Below are 9,139 nucleotides of genomic sequence, written 5' to 3' on the forward strand. Positions count from 1 at the left end.
CCTGCTCTCTGTCTGTGTAGCAAAAGCTGCTTTGGCTCCTGAGTTGGTTCCTCTCGTTGGCCCACCTACTAATGTGACATCACAAGCTCTTACATTCTGATGCTGCCACAAAAGCAACTTCTGCAAGGACTTGACTCCTCCCATTGACCCATCCAGAAGTCTAACATCACTGCTTCCTGCTTTCTGACTCTGCTAGGAAAGCAGCTTCTGCTGGAGACTTAGCTCCTCCCATTGACCCATCCAGAAGTCTAACATCACTGCTTCCTGCTCTCTGCTACAAAAGAAGCTTCTGCTCATGCGTCCGCTCTTCCCATTGACCCCCACCAAAAGGTGATCTCATCATTACTGAACATTTAACTGACCACTCAGTTGTGGCATGAGATGTTGTTATACTGATGTTGCACTCTGTATTATTATCTGTTCTCTTCTCTGTTTTTAGTCTGATATCAGTGGCTCCTGTTTTCGGACTCTGCTGCAAACACAGCTTCTGCTTCTGACTCAGCTATTCCCATTGACCTTCCAGAAGTCTCACATCACTGGCTCTTGCTTTCTGACTCCGCTACAAAAATGGCTTCTGCTCTGAACTCAGCTGCTCCCATTGAAACGCTTACAAGGCTGACATCACATGTGGTATATATCATTCAATGTAAAATGTGTGAAGAATGGTGCTATACTGGAGAAGAAGCCAGATGCTAAAGACAAGGCTCAATTTGCATAGACATAATATTAAATATTCCAATTTCAACCGGGATGCCATCTCTGTGGAACAGCACCTTACAAAACCAGAGCACTGCATCAATCATCTTATGGTAAGAACACTAAAAGGAAATATTAAGATAATCCAGGAATGTAAGATCTTTGAAGTGAAAATGATGAAATATTTTGACACCCACCAGACAGGGCTTAACAAAGATCTGGGCTTTCTATCCCAATATAAACTGTTTTGTTACTCTCTTATCAGCCATCTGTCTAACCCTGTCTCCCAACCACCCTGCTCTCTCTGGTTCTCATATAAGACATCCCTCCCTCTTCCTGTGAGACTGTCATTGGAATGAGTTTGTGTTTCAATGATATATTCTGATATTTGTCAACATTTGCTTATTTACAATCTGAAGAAGAAGGGTACCTTTGAAAGCTAAACATATCATGTATTAAGTTAGTCCAATAAAAAGGTATCATCTTATTGTCTTTCTATGTTTTGATTTATTTCTACTTATTGACTCTGCTACGAAAGCAGCTTCTGCTCTAGTCGGCTCCTCCCATTGGCCCACCTAGTAGTTTGACACAGGGGCCTGGGCCCCCGCAGATTTTGCCCTGGACCCCCCTCCCGCCATCAACCCTCCCCCGCTGCCGTTGCTTACTTTTGCTGGCGGGGGACCCCAACCCCCGCCAGCCGAGGTCTGCTTCCACCTGCCGCTGCCGTAAAAACTTCTTCTTCAGCCGGCGGGGGACCCCAAACCCCCGCCAGCCGCCCCGCGGTGTTTAAAATTCATTTTCGGCCTCCGTGGCCGTGCTGCTCTGATAGGCGCTGTTGAAATCCACTTTCGGTGTCTGACGTCGCAGCACGTACAACGTACAACGACGTCAGACTCCGAAGTGGATTTCAACAGCGCCTATCAGAGCAGCACGGCCACGGAGGCCGAAGATGAATTTTAAACACCGCGGGGCGGCTGGCGGGGGTTTGGGGTCCCCCGCCGGCTGAAGAAGAAGTTTTTACGGCAGCGGCAGGTGGAAGCAGACCTCGGCTGGCGGGGGTTGGGGTCCCCCGCCAGCAAAAGTAAGCAACGGCAGCGGGGGAGGGTTGGCGGCGGGAGGGGGGTGGAGAGAGTCATTGGTGGCGGTGGGGGCTCGGCGGTGGGGACTCGGCGGCGGGGGGGGGGGGGGCTAAAATGTGCCCCCTCCCTCTGGCTCTGGCCCCCCCTACCGCCGGAGTCCAGATACGCCCCTGGTTTGACATCACTGACAAAAGCAGCTTCTTCTCCCGAATCAGCTCCTCCCATTGGACAGCCAGAAGGGTGATCTCATCTATACTGGATATTTAATTGACTACCCAGTCCTGCTGCGTGAGATGCTGTACTGGCGTTGGTAGTTGACTCTGTATTGTTACCTGCTCTCTTCTCTTTTTTATAGTTTGCAAGCAATGGCTCCTATTTTTTGACTCTGCTGCAAAACCAGCTTTTGCCCCTGATTTGGCACCTCCCATTCACCTGCCCTGAAGACTGACATCATTGGCTCCTGCTCTCTGTCTGTGTAGCAAAAGCTGCTTTGGCTCCTGAGTTGGTTCCTCTCGTTGGCCCACCTACTAATGTGACATCACAAGCTCTTACATTCTGATGCTGCCACAAAAGCAACTTCTGCTAAGGACTTGACTCCTCCCATTGACCCATCCAGAAGTCTAACATCACTGCTTCCTGCTTTCTGACTCTGCTAGGAAAGCAGCTTCTGCTGGAGACTTAGCTCCTCCCATTGACCCATCCAGAAGTCTAACATCACTGCTTCCTGCTCTCTGCTACAAAAGAAGCTTCTGCTCATGCGTCCGCTCTTCCCATTGTCCCCCACCAAAAGGTGATCTCATCATTACTGAACATTTAACTGACCACTCAGTTGTGGCATGAGATGTTGTTATACTGATGTTGCACTCTGTATTATTATCTGTTCTCTTCTCTGTTTTTTAGTCTGATATCAGTGGCTCCTGTTTTCGGACTCTGCTGCAAACACAGCTTCTGCTTCTGACTCAGCTATTCCCATTGACCTTCCCAGAAGTCTCACATCACTGGCTCTTGCTTTCTGACTCCGCTACAAAAATGGCTTCTGCTCTGAACTCAGCTGCTCCCATTGAAACGCTTACAAGGCTGACATCACATGTGGTATATATCATTCAATGTAAAATGTGTGAAGAATGGTGCTATACTGGAGAAGAAGCCAGATGCTAAAGACAAGGCTCAATTTGCATAGACATAATATTAAATATTCCAATTTCAACCGGGATGCCATCTCTGTGGAACAGCACCTTACAAAACCAGAGCACTGCATCAATCATCTTATGGTAAGAATACTAAAAGGAAATATTAAGATAATCCAGGAATGTAAGATCTTTGAAGTGAAAATGATGAAATATTTTGACACCCACCAGACAGGGCTTAACAAAGATCTGGGCTTTCTATCCCAATATAAACTGTTTTGTTACTCTCTTATCAGCCATCTGTCTAACCCTGTCTCCCAACCACCCTGCTCTCTCTGGTTCTCATATAAGACATCCCTCCCTCTTCCTGTGAGACTGTCATTGGAATGAGTTTGTGTTTCAATGATATATTCTGATATTTGTCAACATTTGCTTATTTACAATCTGAAGAAGAAGGGTACCTTTGAAAGCTAAACATATCATGTATTAAGTTAGTCCAATAAAAAGGTATCATCTTATTGTCTTTCTATGTTTTGATTTATTTCTACTTATTGACTCTGCTACGAAAGCAGCTTCTGCTCTAGTCGGCTCCTCCCATTGGCCCACCTAGTAGTTTGACACAGGGGCGTATCTGCGTGGGGCCTCAGGGGCCTGGGCCCCTGCAGATTTTGCCCTGGACCCCCCTCCCGCCATCAACCCTCCCCCGCTGCCGTTGCTTACTTTTGCTGGCGGGGGACCCCAACCCCGCCAGCCGAGGTCTGCTTCCACCTGCCGCTGCCGTAAAAACTTCTTCTTCAGCCGGCGGGGGACCCCAAACCCCCGCCAGCCGCCCCGCGGTGTTTAAAAATTCATCTTCGGCCTCCGTGGCCGTGCTGCTCTGATAGGCGCTGTTGAAATCCACTTCGGAGTCTGACGTCGCAGCACGTACAACGTACAACGACGTCAGACTCCGAAGTGGATTTCAATAGCGCCTATCAGAGCAGCACGGCCACGGAGGCCGAAGATGAATTTTAAACACCGCGGGGCGGCTGGCGGGGGTTTGGGGTCCCCCGCCGGCTGAAGAAGAAGTTTTTACGGCAGCGGCAGGTGGAAGCAGACCTCGGCTGGCGGGGGTTGGGGTCCCCCGCCAGCAAAAGTAAGCAACGGCAGCGGGGGAGGGTTGGCGGCGGGAGGGGGGTGGAGAGAGTCATTGGTGGCGGTGGGGGCTCGGCGGTGGGGACTCGGCGGCGGGGGGGGGGGGGGGCTAAAATGTGCCCCCTCCCTCTGGCTCTGGCCCCCCCTACCGCCGGAGTCCAGATACGCCCCTGGTTTGACATCACTGACAAAAGCAGCTTCTTCTCCCGAATCAGCTCCTCCCATTGGACAGCCAGAAGGGTGATCTCATCTATACTGGATATTTAATTGACTACCCAGTCCTGCTGCGTGAGATGCTGTACTGGCGTTGGTAGTTGACTCTGTATTGTTACCTGCTCTCTTCTCTTTTTTATAGTTTGCAAGCAATGGCTCCTATTTTCTGACTCTGCTGCAAAACCAGCTTTTGCCCCTGATTTGGCACCTCCCATTCACCTGCCCTGAAGACTGACATCATTGGCTCCTGCTCTCTGTCTGTGTAGCAAAAGCTGCTTTGGCTCCTGAGTTGGCTCCTGAGTTGGTTCCTCTCGTTGGCCCACCTACTAATGTGACATCACAAGCTCTTACATTCTGATGCTGCCACAAAAGCAACTTCTGCTAAGGACTTGACTCCTCCCATTGACCCATCCAGAAGTCTAACATCACTGCTTCCTGCTTTCTGACTCTGCTAGGAAAGCAGCTTCTGCTGGAGACTTAGCTCCTCCCATTGACCCATCCAGAAGTCTAACATCACTGCTTCCTGCTCTCTGCTACAAAAGAAGCTACTGCTCATGCGTCCGCTCTTCCATTGTCCCCCACCAAAAGGTGATCTCATCATTACTGAACATTTAACTGACCACTCAGTTGTGGCATGAGATGTTGTTATACTGATGTTGCACTCTGTATTATTATCTGTTCTCTTCTCTGTTTTTTAGTCTGATATCAGTGGCTCCTGTTTTCGGACTCTGCTGCAAACACAGCTTCTGCTTCTGACTCAGCTATTCCCATTGACCTTCCCAGAAGTCTCACATCACTGGCTCTTGCTTTCTGACTCCGCTACAAAAATGGCTTCTGCTCTGAACTCAGCTGCTCCCATTGAAACGCTTACAAGGCTGACATCACTTGCTATGAAATCAGTCAGCTCTTCCCATCGGCCCAGTCTGACATCAATGGCTTCTTCTCTCTGACTCTGCCATGAAAGCGGTTTCTGCTTTGGACTCAGCTCTAACCATTAGCCTGCCCAGAAGTCTGACATCACTGGCTTCTCTATCTGACTTTGCCGTCAACGTGACAAAGTGCTTCTGACTCAGCTCCTCCGTTTGACATGTCCAGAAGTCTACATCACTTGTTCCTGCTCTCTCACTATGCCACAAATGTGGCTTCTACCCCTGAGTCGGCTCCTCCCAATGGCACTCATAGAAGGTGATCTCATCACTCCTCATCATTACTGAACCACTCAGACCTGCAGCGTGAGATGTTGTTATACTGGTGCTTGTTGTTGCACTCTGTATTGTTAACTGCTCTCGTCTCTGTTTTTTAGTCTGGCATCATTTCTGCCTCTGCCACAAAAGCAGCTTCTGCTCCAGACTCTTCTCTTCCCTTTGACATGCTCAGAAGTCTGACATCACTGGCTCCTGTTTGACTCTGCTACGTAATATATTGAAAAAGGACGCAGACAGTTCTCAGGTAACGCATAGTAAACAAACTGAAACCCACAAAGGATTATACAAAACAGCTGGTAAATCTTATCAAAACACTGCCAAAGGAAGCACACTCGCATCTTAAAAAAAAAAAAAAAAAACAACATTCTTCTGTGGGCACATTCTATATGCTACCTAAAATCCATAAACCTAGAAACCCTGGCAGACCAATCAAATCTGGTCTTGGCACACTTACAGAGGAAATATCTGGACTTATATAGGGGATTCTTAAACTCTTCATGCACCAGACAAGCAGCTTTATGCAAGACACCTCAGACTTTCTGAACAAAAAAAAAAAAAAAATAAATAAATCAATTATCTACCACCCTAGAGAGAGAGAGAGAGAGATAAACACTTCAGAAATCCAAACTGATTATTCCTTCAAACAAAAAGGTAACAACCTCAGAATAATCTCCAAGGGTATTGCCTCTTCCATTAAAATACCTAGAGACAACCTACTGCAATACAAGGAAGAAAAAGCCACAGAGAGAATCCCTCTTGTAGTGATATACAAACCAGAACTAGAAAAAGTGAGAATTATAAGAGATCTACAGCCACTACTCCAGGAGGATGAATTGCTAAAAGAGATATTCCCAGCCCTACCAGTGCTGGCCTTCAGACACCCACCTAATTTAAAACACAAAGTAGTGAAAAGCAAACTCCCAATAGAAGCTCAAAAAGAGAATGGCACATGCCCCTACAATACACCTAGCTTCAAACTGTGCCAACAACACATTGCACATGATCCTACAGTCACTCACATGAGAAAAACATTCAGCATAAGGGGATCCTTCACATGCTTATCTTCAAATGTGGTATATCATTCAATGTAAAATGTGTGAAGAATGGTGCTATACTGGAGAAGAAGCCAGATGCTAAAGACAAGGCTCAATTTGCATAGACATAATATTAAATATTCCAATTTCAACCGGGATGCCATCTCTGTGGAACAGCACCTTACAAAACCAGAGCACTGCATCAATCATCTTTGGTAAGAATACTAAAAGGAACTATTAAGATAATCCAGGAATGTAAGACCTTTGAAGTGAAAATGATGAAATATTTTGACACCCACCAGACAGGGCTTAACAAAGATCTGGGCTTTCTATTTCAATATAAACCTTAAAATTAAACTGTTTTGTCACTCTGTTATCAGCCATCCTTCTGTCCCTGTCTCTCAGCACCCTGCTCTACCTGTTTCTCACCTAAGCCATCCTTCCCTTTCCCTGTGGGACTGTCTTTTAAATACTTTTGTGTTTCAATTAAATATTCTGATATTTGTCAACATTTGCTTATTTCGATGCTGATGAAGAAGGGTTACCTTCAAAAGCTAAACATAAAATGTATTGTTAGCCCAATAAAAAAGTTATCATATTCTTTTGTAGGTTTTGATTTATTTCTACATATTGACTGCTACAAAAATGACTTCTGCTCTGGACTCTGCTCCTCCTATTGACCCGCCCAAAAGTCTGACATTACTGGCTCCTGCTTTCTGACTTTGCTAGGAAAGCAGCTTCTGCTCTAGAGTCAGCTCCTCCCATTGGCCCACCAAATAGTGTGACATCACTGATGGCTTCTTCTCCTGAATCGGCTCCTCCTATGGGACTTCCCAGAAGGTTATCTTATCGTTACTGGATATTTAATTTACTACCTGGTCCTGCTGCGCAAGATGTTATACTGGTGCTGGTAGTTGACTCTGTATTGTTAACTGTTCTCTTCTCTTTTTTTTAGTCTGTAAGCAGTGACTCCAATTTTCTGACTCTGCTGCAAAACCCAGCTTCTGCTCCTGATTTGGCACCTGCCCTGAAGACTGATATCATTGGCTCCTGCTTTCTGCCTATGTAACAAATGCGGAGTTGGTCCCTCTCAGTGGTGTTGTTTGCTGATCGGTTTGCTGTTTTTTTGTTCTCTCCGGTAAGTTTCTTATCTTTTTCAGAATCCAATATCAATGATTTAAAATTTATAGTTTTTAAAGTCTTGAGGGCATCATGGAGAGGAAGGAATCTTGATACACAATTACTCAAAGAGGAACAAAGAATTACTTTTCTCTTAAATTCGTTATCTCCACATGGTCTGAATGTTTCTTTAGAAAAATTTATTTTTTTGTCCCTTTTGGCCAATAGCATAATCATTTGCTCATTCGTCAAACATTTTTTTTTACATTTCACATTATTTAATATAAATATAAATATATATATATATATATATATATTTTTTTTTTTTTCTGGTCAAATGATTTATAGAATTTTTTTAATTATAATATTTCTTTACATATTTCTATAATTAATTTTAAAAAATAAACTTTTCTATGATTCATATTTCTTTGTATTAAGAACATTTATACAAGTTTTATCCATTTTTTATGGTATGTTTTTTATTCATTATTTTATTAGTTTTTACTTATTTGATGTTCCAATTTTACTTTTAATGGTATATAATGTTGCTGTTTTTTCCTTTGAGTGGACGACATTGGCTTCACTATTGGTGCCATGCCGTCATCCTTTTTCGTTTGAGCTTACGTAGATAATTTACATACTCAACGAGGAGCTCATACATATGCATCACTATCTAGTTTAAATAACTGCCATTTCCTGGCATTCTGTTTCCTGTCACAAGGTGTTGTTTGCTGATCGGCTTGCTGTTTTTTTGTTCTCATCCCATGGTTTTTCCTACCATCTCTATGCTGATGACTCCCAAATATACCTTTCTACCCCTGATATCTCACCTTGCATCCAAACCAAAGTTTCAGCGTGCTTGTCTGACATTGCTGTCTGGATGTCTCAACGCCACCTGAAATTAAACATGACCAAAACCGAGCTTCTCATTTTTCCCCCCAAACCCACCTCCCCACTCCCCCCGTTTTCTATTTCTGTTGATGGCTCTCTCATTCTCCCTGTCTCCTCAGCTCGAAACCTTGGGGTCATCTTTGACTCTTCTCTCTCCTTCTCTGCTCATATCCAGCAGATCGCCAAGACCTGTCGTTTCTTTCTTTACAACATCCGTAAAATCCGCCCCTTTCTTTCCGAGCACTCTACCAAAACCCTCATCCACACCCTTGTCACCTTTTGTTTAGACTACTGCAATCAGCTTCTTGCTGGCCTCCCACTTTGTCACCTCTCCCCTCTCCAATCGGTTCAAAACTCTGCTGCCCGTCTTGTCTTCCGCCAGAGTCGCTTTACTCATACTACCCCTTTCCTCAAGTCGCTTCACTAGCTCCCTATCCGTTTTCGCATCCTGTTCAAACTTCTTCTACTAACCTATAAATGTACTCACTCTGCTGCTCCTCAGTATCTCTCCACACTCGTCCTTCCCTACACCCCTTCCTGAGCACTCCGCTCCATGGATAAATCCTTCTTATCTGTTCCCTTCTCCACTACTGCCAACTCCAAACTTCGCGCCTTCTGTCTCACTGCACCCTACGCCTGGA

The 9,139-nt window shown here is 45.3% G+C and overlaps 1 long non-coding RNA gene across 2 annotated transcripts; it reads left to right on the forward strand.

The window, feature by feature from the left end:
• The first annotated feature begins 536 nt into the window (after positions 1 to 536).
• Positions 537 to 5,124, forward strand: LOC115463751. 2 transcript variants are annotated; one of them, XR_003941070.1, is made up of 4 exons: positions 537 to 809; positions 2,131 to 2,565; positions 2,676 to 3,046; positions 4,948 to 5,124. It is a non-coding gene; the product is annotated as an uncharacterized LOC115463751 (long non-coding RNA). The 2 variants fall into 2 exon arrangements; XR_003941069.1 differs by lacking the exon at positions 4,948 to 5,124 and adding an exon at positions 4,392 to 4,755.
• The last annotated feature ends 4,015 nt before the right edge of the window (positions 5,125 to 9,139 follow it).

This window comes from Microcaecilia unicolor, chromosome 2 (assembly GCF_901765095.1).
Source record: "Microcaecilia unicolor chromosome 2, aMicUni1.1, whole genome shotgun sequence".
NCBI classification, from domain to species: domain Eukaryota; kingdom Metazoa; phylum Chordata; class Amphibia; order Gymnophiona; family Siphonopidae; genus Microcaecilia; species Microcaecilia unicolor.